Here is a 15,696-nt window from a genome sequence, read left to right as displayed (position 1 = left end):
AGTACTTTTTCTAACCCCGTCTTTTTATCTATTAAGTCAGGGGTAAAATGGTCATCTTGTATTTTTTTAATTTCTCACTTTTTCTTAATTTCGAAGTTAAGTGTTATTTTCATACCTAAGGTTTGGAAAAAAAAATGCGTATCTTGTAATTTTTACCTCTCATGGAATGGAATCAGGATGCTAGCATTTGTCCTTACAATTTTATAAACAAATTTAAATTAAAAATTAATCTCACCAAATATTTAATATGAAAATTTTATAAAGTAGAGATATATTGAAAACTTTTCACATCAAATATTTGGTGAGATTATTTTTTAGTTTAATGAGATGTTATAACCTGTTTAAGGGTTATCTGGGTTTGATGAGACCCATACCCGTGAATTCGGGTAAAATGCATGAGAAACCTCTATTTACAAATAAAACAATCTGGTGGCTCAGAAAATATAGGGAGCAACCAGAGAGCTTTTAAAGGTTTCGTTTATATATATTATAGATAGATAGATAATTAGGATTTCAAATTCATATTACAACACCCACAATATATTCTTGTGCATGCATTGAAAGTGACAACCAAGTTTGGCAAATTTTATACCTTTTAATTTAGGGGGTGTTTGGCTTAGCTTTTATTTTTAAGCTTATGCTTATATATAAAATTAGCTTTTAGCTTTTTTTCTATTATTTGATAAGCTTCTTTTAAGTGTTTGGATTAACTTATATTCTACAAGTTAATTATGTGTCTTAATAAGTTGTTAAATCCAACATTCTTTAATTTGTTAGAGTAATAATTACTAATCTACCACCATTTAAGGACAGATGAGTAATTTACACTTTTAAACAAATAAGCTTATATCAAATAAGCTAAAAAACCATCTTCAAATAAGCTTCTTCAAATGAGCTTATATAAGCTAATAAGCATAAGCTTAAAAAGCTAAGTCAAACACCAAATTAAGCTTATTTTATAAAAAAAGCTATAAGCCTTGCTAAAAATGCTAGGCCAAACACCCCCTTAATGTACCGACGTTAGAAAAAAATTCTTAAGAAAATGTATCTTAGCATTTTCTTGTATGAATATGCTGAGCTAGTCTTGTCGAAAGAGCAATTAATTGAAATGTAATTGAAATCTTTTTGTTTGACGCACACCAGCTATTCGAATATTCTTTCTCAAAGAACATGTGTTTATATGAATAAATTACCACTGGGAGATTGAAGTAAGTGTTCAGTTTCTCGTGTTGTTGGATTGTGTATTTGTTCTAATTGAAGGAATTCACACATTTACGAGAATGCTAAATGTTGCAGTCAAGAGTTGTTCTAATTGATTTCTATCTCTCATGTGGATGTAGGCATTGCTTTATTTAAAGGAGTTTGTGCATCAAATTAGCTAAGTAAGGATGCACCGGCTTGCATCACCCGAGCATGTACGCTAACGCTTTGGTTTTCATCGCTATATTGGGATGGATGTACAAGACATGTAAATTAGCTAATATTGGTGTTATAAACCATGATTCTGATATGCACAAGCTTTTGAAGATAAGTATTTAATGTATGTTTATGCTATTTAACCATATTTAACAGTAGATAGTTGAAAAGCTAATTAAAGAATATATATCAATTTTCTGTTATTTCCAACACTTGCGCGTGATCTACCAAGTGAGACCTACCTTATTTTAGTACTCAGTATGGCCATCAGAAGTAGATTATCGAGGATTAACGAGACAGTAGTAAGCTCCAGATGGCACTTTGCTAGCAATGACCCGTGGTTCCCCTTTTCAACCACCTTCCCATTTTTCAAAACCGCAATGGTGTCACAACTTTGTATGGTACTCAGCCGATGCGCCACCACTATGCTGGTCCGTCCCACCATCATTCGCTCAAGGGCATCTTGCACTACTTTCTCCGAACGACTATCCGGTGCACTAGTGGCTTCGTCTAGCAACAAAACCGTGAGGTTTTTCAATATTGCACGTGCTATAGCAATGCGTTGTTTCTGTCCCCCGGAGAGTTGTACCCCTTGATTACCACACCAAGTGTCATAACCATCTTTCAAAACAGCTATAAAATCATGAGCATTTGCTGCTTTTGCAGCCTCAACAATCTCTGACTCGCTAACTTCCTTGGAAACACCATATATGATGTTTTCACGTATAGTACCGGCGAATAACATGGGCTCTTGGCTAACGAGTGCGATAAATTTTCTTAGAGTTCTTAAGTTGTATGACTTTATATCTATTCCATCAATTTTAACAACACCTTTCATTGGGTCGTAAAAACGCTCAATTAACCCGATTATGGTTGATTTCCCAGATCCACTTTGTCCAACCAAAGCAGTTGATTTTCCAGCTTCGATATTGATGGAGAACCCGTTAAAGATCATGATGTCAGACCGAGCTGGGTAAGCGAAGTGAACATCACTTATCTCTACATGTCCTGTAATGATCTCGGGCTTTATACCTTCAGGATCATCAGGATTTAACAAGGTGTTACGGTCTAATACATTGAAAACCGACTGCACTCCATCAAATCCTTTAGCCAGGTCATTTGTCATGGTTCCAGCTTCTGCAATGACCATACCTGTGTTCACTAAGATCAAAAACGTTTGCATAAACGCCTTTGCACTAAGGTCACCATTGCTAATCAATTTCCCGCCATACCAAAAGCTTAGAGCCCAAGTACAAGAGACAAGGCTTTGAGAAAACCCAAGCCCCAATCCAGCATACCAAGCTTGCCGGATGCTTTCACGCATTGGTGCCTTTTGGGTCCCTAGAAGCATTTTGAGGATTCGTGTTTGAGATGAGAAGGCGGTGATTGTACGTAAATTGGAGACAGCTTCGGCTGCGAGCTTATTGCTTTCTCCTTGTGATTTCATGGCTTTCTTTGACATGCTCTTTAATAGAACTTGCTTGCAATAGTAGCTTATGATTATCAGTGGCTGAACCGCTATAACAACCAATGCCATTTTCCACGCGATCACCAACCCCATTGTACAGGAAACCGTCACTGCAGACAATGTTTGAATTAGAAGTGAGGATCGATCACCCACCAAAGATCGCACCTGTTTGAAAATCAAATCATTAGACATTACTGAAAAGATAAACTATTTGAGGTAAGGTGAACTAGATGTAAAACCATACCATATTGGCATCAGTAGCAAGTCTCGAACAGATGGCCCCACTTGAATTTTCATCTTGATCGAACCATCCAATTTCAAAGGTGAGTATCTTTGACAGCATCTTTTCTCGGACCCTATTGGTTAAGTATTCTCCCATGGCTGCAAAGTTGTAATGTTGAATGACATTGATTACCATCGAGAGAACTGACAAAGCGGCAAAACATAGGGTATAAGTCATTGTTTTCTGTTTGATCTCATCGTGATCCTTCAAAAAATAAACGTATATCATTGCCCCCTTTGAGAAGGAAAATACTGGCTGGACCGCACCAAACAGAATTGCACACACACTCCCAAACAATGCTTGCTTCCATTCAGGAGTGTTCATTGCTAAAAGCCTCTTAAAGGAAACTTTTTGGTTGGTCGATGAGGTAAAGTTGGCCCTTCCATTGTGATTGACTGATTTTACAGAGCTCGATCGCCCATAGCTGCTCATGTTGTGAACATCAAATGATGAGGAGATAGATGAAAGTCCTTGTGGAGGGGTTTCATCATTTTGCTTGGTTTCTTGAAGTCGAACGAGTGACTTGTAGAGACCGTTTTCAAGTTGAATGAGGTCATGATGGGATCCGGACTCTACCACCTGACCGTTTTGGACCACGGATATCATATCCGCATTTCTAACCGTGGATAGACGGTGAGCAATAACGATGGTGGTTCGACCGATGGATGAATGGTCAAGTGCCTCTTGAACGATTCGCTCGGATTCTGAGTCGAGCGCACTTGTTGCCTTGTCCAATAGAAGGATACAAGGTGACTTGATTATTGCACGAGCAATTGCAATTCTTTGCTTTTGCCCACCAGACATCTGAACTCCTCTTTCGCCAACCTGTAATTTACAACAATTATAAGCATAAAATAAAGTAAATTACTGTTGGAAAATTATGGTTTTACGGTTACCAGTGATTTGAAACTATCTGCCTGTTTACTTCGATTCTTAACAAATTTAAAGATGAAAGAAAAGGGAAAAATGTAATGACTATTGTTTATCTGTTTTTATGCTAAAAAACTGAATGTGTATGGCCTAACATGCATATTTAACATTCAAATGTGGTAAACGTCACTAAATTGAAAAAAATCTATGAGAAAGTTAGTTTGATTGTTTGTTTATGCACTAGCCTTACATGTGTAACGATACAAAATAAAAGAAAAACGTCAGCATATTAGTTTGATATTGTTCATTTATGCGTATAACTTACAAATGTGCGGGTAAAGGATACACGTACCTTATAGGGTATATATTTTTTATGTTTTTGATATTTTAGGATACAGATGATGGAAAAAGGAACCTGCGTGTCATAGGCTTGCGGCAACTGGGAGATAAAGTTATGGGCATTCGAAGCCTTGGCAGCTTCAATGACTTCTTCCATGGTGGCATCTTCCTTGCCGAAAAGTATGTTTTCTTTTATGGTGGTGGCAAACATAGCAGGCTCTTGGCTCACCAACCCCATTTGTGATCTCAACCATTTTAGTTGAAGCTTATCAATCCTCACCCCGTCCACACAAATCTCTCCTCCGCTGGGATCATAAAACCTCAACAACAACACAATTGCTGTAGACTTACCAGACCCGCTTCCACCCACCAACGCCACTGTCTTCCTTGCCGGAACCTTTAAGTTAAAGTCTTTGAATACCAAAGACTCGGGCCTTGAGGGATATGCAAACTCAACGTTCTTGAATTCAACTTCTCCATGCACTTCTTGCAGTATCTCCCCTTCCATGTTGTCTGAATCAATAGAGGGAACTCTTTTGATCACTTCTCGTATACGATTGCTAGCAGCCATAGCATCCGAGAAGTACTTCACGTTGGACATTGCAGAACCAAGTGCTCTGTCATTATTAAATTCATTATCTGAAATTGTAATTTGATATGTCGATGAATAGCCAGAACCAAAAAAAGAAAAAAAGAAACTTACAGCCCGCCAACAGCAATCCCTGCTACAACTGACCACACAGTTCCTCCTCTAGCTCCATGGTACATTACCAATCTACTACCTTACCAACACAAGAAAGCCCATACAGCAAAAACCACACCATTGCTGCCAATCGCAAGCCCTTTAGCCAACCCCTGCTTTAAACCCAACTTCACCGTGCCTTGTAGTGCATCAGAGTACTCTTTAATGGTCTTCTCTTCACCCACAAAAGAATACACTGTTCTTACTGAAGAAAACGCCTGTTGTGCCACCGTCTCAGCCTTATTATACTCCTCCCTCATTTGTCTTGATAACCTCGTTAGAATCCTTCCGTAAATTAAACCAGGTATTACTAAAACTAAGACAAACGGAAGCGCAACAAGTGCTAGCCTCCATAGCAACATAAATGCCATAATATACACCCCACTGAAAGTTGCCACGCTTTCTCAACTCTCCGTGTCGTGGAACCCAAATCTGGTTCTCAAAATATCGGACCCGTCCGATTTGGTTTCAAGTTGCTTGTTCATGCCCCGCATGAGTTCCGATGGAAGATTATCATTTTTCAAAGCTTCGAGTTGGGCATCGCGAATCTGGTCGGGTAAGTTGACATGAATCGTGAGTTGCAATGCTCGCACTCTTCTGGGTTTATCGGTTTCTTTTCTACTGAGGGCGTCGGCCACTACATTGGCCTTGCTAGGGTGGTACTTGATGGCACAATCATAATCTTTAAGCAACTCGACCCAACGACGCTGTCGCATGTTCAGCTCCTTCTGATCGTAGATATGCTGGAGACTCTTGTGGTCGGTGTAAATGGTAAACTTGGTACCGTAAAAGTAATGCCTCCATATCTTAAGGGCAAACACCACAGCTCCGAGTTCCAAATCATGGGTCGTGTAGTTCTTCTCGTGAATCCGTAGTTGTCGAGAGGCATAGGCTATAACCTTCTTGAGTTGCATCAGCACACAACCGAGACCTTGTATCGATGCGTCACAATGTACCTCAAAATTCTCCGTTCCCTCGGGTAGGGCTAGAATAGGGGCGCTACAGAGTTTGGTTTTCAACAGTTGAAAAGCGGATTCTTGCGCGTCACCCCAATTGTACTTAGTGCCTTTATGAATCAAAGCGGTGAGAGGTTGAGCAATATTTGAAAATCCTTCGATGAAACGCCGGTAGTAGCCGGCCAGTCCTAGGAATTGCCGCTCCTCAGTCAAAGTCTTAGGTGCTTCCCAGTTTTTGATGGCCTCTACCTTACCGGGATTGACATGGATACCGTTCACGTTGATCACATGTCCTAAAAAGTGAACCTCGCGAAGCCAAAATTCGAATTTCGAGAGTTTTGCGTACAGTTGTTCCTTCTTCAATAATTCCAAAATTACCCTTAAGTGTTCCTCATGGTCAACCTTGTCCTTGGAATAGACCAGGATATCGTCAATAAACACAATCACAAACTTGTCGAGGTACGCCTTGCATACTCGATTAATAAGATCCATAAATACGGCTGGTGCGTTGGTTAAGCCAAAAGGCATAACTGAAAACTCATAGTGACCATACCGTGTTCTGAAAGCCGTCTTTGAGATATCTTCTTCGCGCACTCTTAGTTGATGGTAACCAGACCGCAGATCGATCTTCGAGTAGTAACTCGATCCTTGGAGCTGGTCAAACAGATCATCAATTCGGGGTAAAGGATAACGGTTCTTGACCGTCACCTTGTTCAACTCCCGGTAGTCGATGCACATGCGGAAAGTCCCGTCCTTCTTTCGGACAAACAAGACAGGGGCTCCCCATGGCGATGAGCTAGGTCGGATAAAACCCTTATCCAACAAATCTTGCAGCTGAGTGGACAGTTCCTGAAGCTCCGCCGGTGCGAGCCGATACGGGGCTCGTGCTATGGGTGCTGCACCTGGTGTCAGCTCGATTTGAAACTCGACTTGTCGTATAGGAGGGAGTCCTGGCAAATCCTCCGGGAATACTTCCGGAAAATCTCGCACGATCGGTATATCTTCGATTCGTTTCTCCTCCGCTGGTTTCTCGACAATATGCGCTAAAATTGCCGAATGACCCTTTCGTAGATACTTCTACGCCTTCATGAGGGTAATGACGCTGGTGGTCATGCCGCTTCTCTCACCTCGGATCGAAATGATCTCGCCAGAAGGGGTAGTAATGGGGACTATCTTGTCATGACAAATAATCTTTGCTCGGTTCTCGGATAACCAATCCATGCCGACAACGACATCGAAACTACCAAGCGTAAAAGGTATGAGGTCTATATCAAAAATATGACCTGACAGTTTTAACTTACATCCCGCAAGTACATGAGTCGTTACTATAGTCTTACCGTCAGCTAATTCAACAGGAAACTTAGCATCTAACGGAGTTGGAGTTAGGTCTAAGAGTTGACTAAAGGCTTTCGACACAAAACTCCTATCAGCTCCAGTGTCAAACAATACAGAAGCAAAACAATCGTTCACAGGGAACTTACCTGTCACCACGTACGGATCATTGCGGGCTTGACCCGACCCAATAACAAAAGCTCTTCCTTTTTCCATTGTTTCCACCACCACTGCCACTTCCATTACCTCCATTGTTGTCGTTCTGTTTCAGCTTGGGGCAGTCTTTCTTAAAATGTCCCTCTTGTCCACACTCAAAACATCCCTTAGTCGTCATAGGCGGTTTAGGAGCACCCTTTGCCGCAAGGTCTCCTCTACATTCCTTTGCCTGGTGACCCATCTTTCCGCATCTCAGACACTTGACACGGTCACATGGGCCAGCTTGATGATAGTTGCACCTGTTGCACTTCGGATATTTCCCAGCATAGCCGCTCGAACCCTGCACGCCACCGTTGTTATTGTTGTTGTGACCATGATGGTTGAAACTCCGGGTGAATTCGGGCTTACGGTAGTGTTGTTGCTGTGGGGGGTTCGGGGATGAGGATCTGGTGTTGTCAAACTTTCTCTTTCCGCTGCTCAGGTTGTTGTTACTGCTGTTGCCAGTGTTCGGGTTGTCACGGGCTTTAGTGGTTGAACCCCTATGTGGTAACGCACCTTGGGTCACTGCTTGATCCGTCAGTTTGTGAGCTAACCGAATCGCTTGTTGAATCGTGGCTGGTCTGGAAGACGTCACCATGCCCTGAATCTGCGGTGCTAACCCATCAATATACATTTCAATCCTCTTACTCGGCGGGTCTACCATCCGTGGACACATCACCGCTAACTCGTGAGAACGGGTGGTGTAGGCTTCGATTTCCGAACCCACCATCTTCAATGACCAAAACTCTGATTCCAACTTTGCAATCTCCTCCCTAGGACAGTACTCTTCTCCCATCATGTTCTTGAACTCTTCCCAGTTCATAGCGTTAGCCAGTTCCAATCCAAGGATCTGCACGTTTGAATTCCACCAAGTGAGGGCAGAATCTTCGAGTGTTCCAGCAGCAAATTTGACCCTACTGGCAGGGGGACAATTACACATCTCAAACGCCGATTCGGCCTTCTCAGCCCAACGCAGAAAGCCTATAGCTCCCTCGGTGCCCTTAAACGTACTGGGCTTGCAGTCAAGGTAATTCTTGAAGGTACATGTTCCAATTGGACCTCCAGCCTGGTTCTGAACATGTGCGGCTAGAGCGGCCGCCGCATGGTCGTTCAGCAGAGTTTGGAGTTCTGCTGCAGTCAAGTTGATGTTGCCACGTCCGTGTCCAGCGTTTCTTCCAGACATCTAAGTGTTATCATTCTCAGATGTCATCGTCTGAGGACACCTCTGAGTGTGCCTCCGGCTCAGCCGGTTCTTCCTCCGGTTCATCTTCGGGTTCCTCCTCCGGATCTTCCTCAGGCTCCTCTTCGGGATCTTCTTCGAGTTCCTCTTCAGGCCCTGCCTCAGGCTCTGCCTCAGGTTCGGCTGTGTTCTGAACAATTTGCATTTGTAAGATATCGCAACGCTCTAAAGCTATCTCAGTTCGAGTCCTTGCTACTTGGAGTTGTTCTTGCAAGTCTATCATCTCGGCTTGCATCTTTCTCAAAATCTTCATCTGTTGATCACTAGCCTCTTGCATTTCCTTCATGGCCGCTGTCAGGCGGGAAATTTCCTCTTTAGTTTCGGTTCCATCCTTTAACAGTCCGGATACGTTCGCTCTCGTATAACGCATGTAACCAACATCACGCTCCAAACAAGAAACAACAGCTGCGAGAACTCGCTCTACAGGTTCGGTTATGGGTGGTAGGGTGTTGGGGTAAGCAGGATGGTTCGGGGGTGGTAATGGGGGAACTTTTTCACGATAGATCATACGTCTGATCATATTAGGGTACCAATCCCAGCTAACTTCGTTTTCGTACATGCCTCCGGATAAGCGATACCTCTTCGGTGCAGGAGCTTCGAGTTCCGGGACTACACGGGGTGGCGATGAGGTAGGTAACTGCGGTTCCTTCCCATGAGCACGAGTCATCGGATCGGATGATGATGATGGTGGCGTCGACATCCCTACAGGTAAGCCATGTATGCGCGCGTATGAGTGAAAGAGGTAAAGAGATAAGATTACAAAGACTACACAAACATATGCAGTGCGTATCATTATAACTAATGGGTCGTCGCGGTTATAGTCTAGTATGCATGCAGCTTTTAGTTCGCTATAACCAATGGCTCTGATACCAATCTGTCACACCCTCAAAATCCACTAACGGAGTTTTACCGTCAGAGGGTGTGAACTAACAAGATCGGATTCATTAGTTATAATCAAACCATAAAAACATTTACGAGTAATCAAATGCGGAAGCGTAAAACCATAGAAACCAATGTTGCGTCACGCAGGACGACTTAAAACCCAATGATAACAGTTTAAAATAAGTTTGCATAATTAAAAGTGTTTCAAGCAATGCATGATCCTAAACCGCGCGCCCGCCTCGGCTACCTGAGAATAACATACTAAAAGTGTCAACACGGGGTTGGTGAGTTCACAAGTTTATATAAAATAAAGCGTTTAGCGTTTGCGTTCAGCGTTTTGCGTTCAGCGTTTTGCGTTTCAGCGTTTTGCGTTTCAGCGTTTTGCGTTACCAGATAGTGTTATGTCAATTATATATCTATAGGTAGCTAGCCTATAAAACAAGTATTACTAAGTGTTCGACACCGAAGCTGACTGTTTTTCATTTGCCTTGCCACCAGGTCTATCCCGACCATGGTATGTGTTTAGCCAAGATTACACCCACTCGACCTCCAGTCGAGTTTAGCGTTGGGTGGGGTTTGTCAAACCCAGTAGTACTACTCAACAATGACTCGCTATTATCCAATATTAAACGGTTCGATGTGAATGAAGGACTTTAGTTATTGCGTTTGCCACTTAGTCTTTACAAGTGATATATAATTTATTTTAACAAAATCTTAAAAGCGTTTTCGGAGTATGTTATCTCCCCCAAGTGAAAAGCGTTTGAAAACAGTTTAAAAGGGGTAAGTGAACTCACTGTTTGCGAAGAATTCCCAAAATAAATCACCAAAGGATGCGCGTCACAGAAAAACTCTCTCTAGCGTTCTATAACAACAAAGAGATTTTTCTAAGTGTCGGAACTATTATCGAGTCTCTAGACTCGGCACATAATACCTATGCACACAATGTGTTTCGTGTTTCGTTTGTGAATCGTGTGTGACTTTAACAAGTACATTCGTGATACATTACATGTGTGAGCAATTATTTACGTGTCATGTATTAATAATGTACATCACTAGCAATTACTCCCCGTAAGGGCAATTTGGTCACACATAACAATTAACTAGCAATTATTCCCCGTAAGGGCAATTTGGTCAAAACACGACAACTATTTAGCAAGTATTCCCCGCAGGGGAAATTTGGTCAAATCATAACAATTAACTAGCAATTATCATGTTTCATGCATTTTCACAAAATTCAGCAGCTAGTTTCACCGAGACAGAAATTCTAATTGAAAGATTGTACTATTCCACCGATCATAGCATCTCAATGAATTTACCAAAAATCATCACAAAAGCATGCATTTGTTAGGTTTCCAGAACATATTTTATTTTATTTTTATTCCACATAGATTTCTCATAATGATCAAAACATTACAGCAAGCTCATAACAGTCAAATTCATGCGCAACAGAATGTTATTTGAAATTCCGTTAAATGAAAAATCCAACAATGCAAGACCAATTGGGTTTGGTTCTTAACTCAACAAGTTAACTTCCAGAAGTGGAACCAACCCATTTGGCCTTGTAGTTCATGAGATATAATATTTACAAAACAACCTAACAGCAGGTCTAACAACTCAGCTTTGCACAACGTTTTTGTAAAATCATAAAAGTTAACTTTTACACGTTCAAAAATTGCAAATTTATATTCTTTAGAAACTAGACTCAACCTAGTTTACGGTAGTATCAATAATCTCAACCAATTTTCACATTTACACCCCGTTACAGTCAATTGAACATCAACAACACAATCTGTCCAGAAACTGTTTGCAACAAAACTCAACATATTAACCATCTATAGACTATAATCCGTTCATATAACACTCTAGACTCCATAATCACTATCCATGCACATCAATTACACATTACATACATGATTAGGGTTTTTACTTGAACTCAAATCAAATACACAAACAATTAACATGTGATAACATCAATTCTAGTTATCAAATCACAATCAATACATCATCTAATCAAACAAATCATATGAGCACCATATATGAAAATTTTCGGAACCTAGGGTTCACAATTAACCCATTAAAAATCGAAATTAAGCAAGAAGAATGCATAGGATAGTTGTTTATACCTTCCTAGCACCTTAATCTTCGATCAAACTTGAAAGATCTTGTGTATATGTGTGTGTGTGAGGCTGCCGATCGCGAGAGAGGGGAGGGGGAGGGCTGCCGTCGGGTAGAGTGAAAGGGAGAAGAGAGAGTTAGGGTTTATTGTTATTAATAATAATAACATGTTACACTTTAGTCCCTCAACTTCCAAATGTTACTTCTAGCTTAATTAACTAGTTCTAGCACATTGAGTTAACGTTTATAACAATGTTATCACATAACACATAAGTCTAACACATAATTATCACATAATTATTGTTTTGACGTTTTTCGTTTATTCACCAATCGTTCGCGTCAACTCGTTTGCGTTTCGGTGCAATTCCCGAAAGACTACACATGTAGTAAGTGTTAAGCGTCATTTAAACCCTAGTTTAAATGTAATGAGGTGTGCGTTATAGATTCAGTGATCTTTAAGTTTGAATTGACGGAGTTGAGTTAACGGAGTTAACGGAGTTAACCTGAAATTGACGATTATCACATTGAGTGGCAACTTCACATTTTTATCCACATTGACAACAACCTCCGGTGTCTATATGATATTATTAGCCACACAGTACCTCATTATGTGTGACGAAAAGTTTGATAATAGCCATACTTTAAATTAGGAAAAGCATTATGTGTGACAAACGGTAAGACAATGGTCACACCACAAAAGAGTGTCTGAGTGGCAACTTCACATTTTTAGCCACATTGACAACAACCTATAGTGTCTATATGATATTATTAGCCACACAGTACGTCACTATGTGTGACGAAAAGTTTGACAATAGCCACACTTTAAATTATGAAAAGCATTATGTGTGACAAACGGTAAGACAATGGCCACACCACAAACTATAAAAGAGTTTTTGACTAGAAAGTTCACATTTTTAGCCACATTTACAATAACCTCCAGTGTCTATAAGTTATGATTAGCCACACAATACTTCACTATGTGTGACGAAAAGTTTGACAATAGCCACACTTTAAATTAGGAAAAACATTTTGTGTGACAAACGGTAAGACAATGGCCACACTATAATCTACAAAGGAGTTTTTGAGTGGCAAGTAAATATATTTAGCCACTTTTAATGTAATATCCAGTGTCTATATAATATAATTAGCCACACTATTATTAAATTTAAGTGGCCATTGATTTGCTATATCCACACGGTATAGGTCACAATGCACGCTTAACACAACCCTATTGGCCACATTATTATAAAATTCATGTGGCTGAAACATTAATTCATGTGGCTATATACGTGCAATGGTCACTCATAGTAAATACTCATGTGGCCATTTTCTACCGTTTAGCCACACTTATTGGAGAGGCTTCTTGATGGCCAGCAACTAATGCCTGTACCCTTTAGCCACACTTATTACCACATAAGGCCACCAAAAACTGTTTGTGGCCATATCATACCCACGGTGTCGCGACCTTTGGCCACATATGACCTGAACCAAATGTGTGTGGCTAAAGGCCTACGGCACACTGGCCAAAGGTCAATTTTCACGTAGTGAATAGATGATTCCAAGGTTACCTTCAACGGATTCGACTCAGGCACTACTTCCTGACTTGTCCACCAACAGGAGCCTTCTTCAAACCATTCATCTACCAGGTTCGGTTTGAATTCAGTGTCAACTGTGTATTTTCCTTGAACCTCGGCCATATTAGACTCCACATCCTACGGTTCTTCTTCTCTAACAACAGTTGCATTACCTTCCTTCATAGGTTCTCGACAGTATTCTGCCATGTGCCCTTTTTGTCCACATTTATGGCACCTAAAAGAAAACTTTTTTGGTTGGTACCTTGATTCCTTGTCTCGGTTCTCTTCATCTGATGAATCTTCTTCAAAGTTGTCAACCCGGCCCTTCTGGTTCCATTCTCTCTTCTTGGGTCGGTTACGTTTCTCATTCTCCATTGATTTACCCTTGCCTTTCTCACCATAACGGTTATGATTTTTACTAAACCGATGCTTCTCCTTTCTTCCAACATACAAGGATTCGCTCTTGGTTTTAATCGACATATCGGCTAACTGTTTCGCCAAGGCTTCTTGTCCAACAAGAATGTTCTCGAACTCGGTAATACTCGGTTGGGTCGCCCACCCTTGAATAGCGGTAACGAAGCTACGATACTCCGTCCTTAAACCATGAATGAGTATCCGCTTCATACGAGCATCGCTAACCCGAGACTGTGGATCGAGTTCTCCAATCTCGCGACACATATTCTTTACCTTGCGAAAATATTTTGCGATAGGAATATCACCTTGGGAAATCGTCATTAACTCGCCTTTGACTAGTTGTAATCGAGCATCGTTCTTCTTCGTGAATAAGGTCTCCAGCGTATCCCACGCTTGCTTTGGGTATTCGAGATCTTGAATGTGATCAAGAACATCATCATCCACCATTGTCTTGATGATAAACATCGCACGGCCCTCTTTCACCTGCCACTTCCCGATACTATCGTTAATATCGTTTGCAGGTGTCTCGTCTAGGTACCGTTCGTTACCTGCCAAAGATCTTAACCTTGAAGATACGATTTGATACATGTCGACCATTGTTTATACTTGCTTTGGTTCAACTTCTTGATTCCTCCTACCATCTATAACTCTGTCATTATTATGATTTCTTGGCGGATTGAAACTGGCGCCTCAAATTCTGATTAATCGACGTATGATATGCTAAATCAAATAGAGGACGACGGCTTATGGGTTTTACAATTGACAAATATAATCAATTGTATAAATGATGGGTCTTGACTTTTGATCCTAATCAAAATAATCACCTGGTGTAGTATCTCACAAGAAGACAAAACCCAAAAGAATAAATTCTTGCAACTTTCGTTCTTATTTACGAGAGCAGCACCAAAATAATTAAATAATACTTATTGGCTTAGATACCAAGAAAAGACTTTGATGTTGCTTGTAACTAGGGGTGTTCAAAACTGGATATCCGAAGTTTTGGATAGTAGATTTCACTATCCGAATCCGTATCCAAAATTTCGGATATCCGAAGTTCGGATATCCGTTCGGATATCCGTTCGGATAGTGAAACGGATATCCGATTCTGAAAAAAAATGAAAAAAAAAACAATTTCTATTTAATATTTATTCTTCGTGACCCAAAATTATATCAGTGGTATCCATTGTTATCTCATATCTGAATGTAGCCTCATAAGAAATTAGTTTTGCACATTTCGCAAAAAATCAAAAACTAACTGATGAAACTAAGCAAACTAGTTGGCAAAAAACACAGCCACAATCATCACTGGCCATAAAAAAACACAACCACGAATCATCACAGACCACGAACAACCGTTGGCGAGTGACATGGTGGAGTGGAGGCTGGATCTATGGAGGAGAGTTGAGGGGAATCCGAAACTGGTGGTCGACGCCGACGGTGGGGAGGAAAGTAGAGGTTGGATATGTAGAGGATAGTGGAGGCTGGGTTTGAGTTGGAGGAGTTGGAGAAAAGAAAAGGCTGAAAACATATCTAGGGTTTTAATTATATTTGTTACATAATATAAAATTAAAATATATTAAAATTACTATGTCGGATAGTTCGGATATCCGAACTATCCGAAAAATCTAAAAATTGATATCCGAATCCGAATCCGAATTTTCGGATATCCGGGATACGGATATCCGAATTTTCGGATAGTTCGGATACGGATAGTCGGATAATTCGGATACGGATTCGGATTCGGATTCGGATAATTTTGAACACCCCTAACTGTAACGATTCACGATTATATATTTATGCAAACAATATATAATATTACGACTCACGCAGCACTCACGTTCGCGTTTTCTTTCCTCACGATCTTAACTTG

General features: G+C 40.7%; 1 pseudogene; it reads right to left on the bottom strand.

Moving 5' to 3' along the window:
• Positions 1–1,694: 1,694 nt before the first annotated feature.
• LOC143550869 (ABC transporter B family member 15-like) lies at positions 1,695–13,535 on the bottom strand (annotated as a pseudogene).
• Positions 13,536–15,696: the final 2,161 nt, after the last annotated feature.

The sequence above is a fragment of the Bidens hawaiensis genome, unplaced genomic scaffold, assembly GCF_021521415.1.
Source record: "Bidens hawaiensis isolate Kalapana, Puna unplaced genomic scaffold, B.hawaiensis_p1.1 tig00016190_1, whole genome shotgun sequence".
Lineage (NCBI taxonomy): Eukaryota > Viridiplantae > Streptophyta > Magnoliopsida > Asterales > Asteraceae > Bidens > Bidens hawaiensis.
This window is presented reverse-complemented; position numbering and strand designations above follow the sequence as displayed.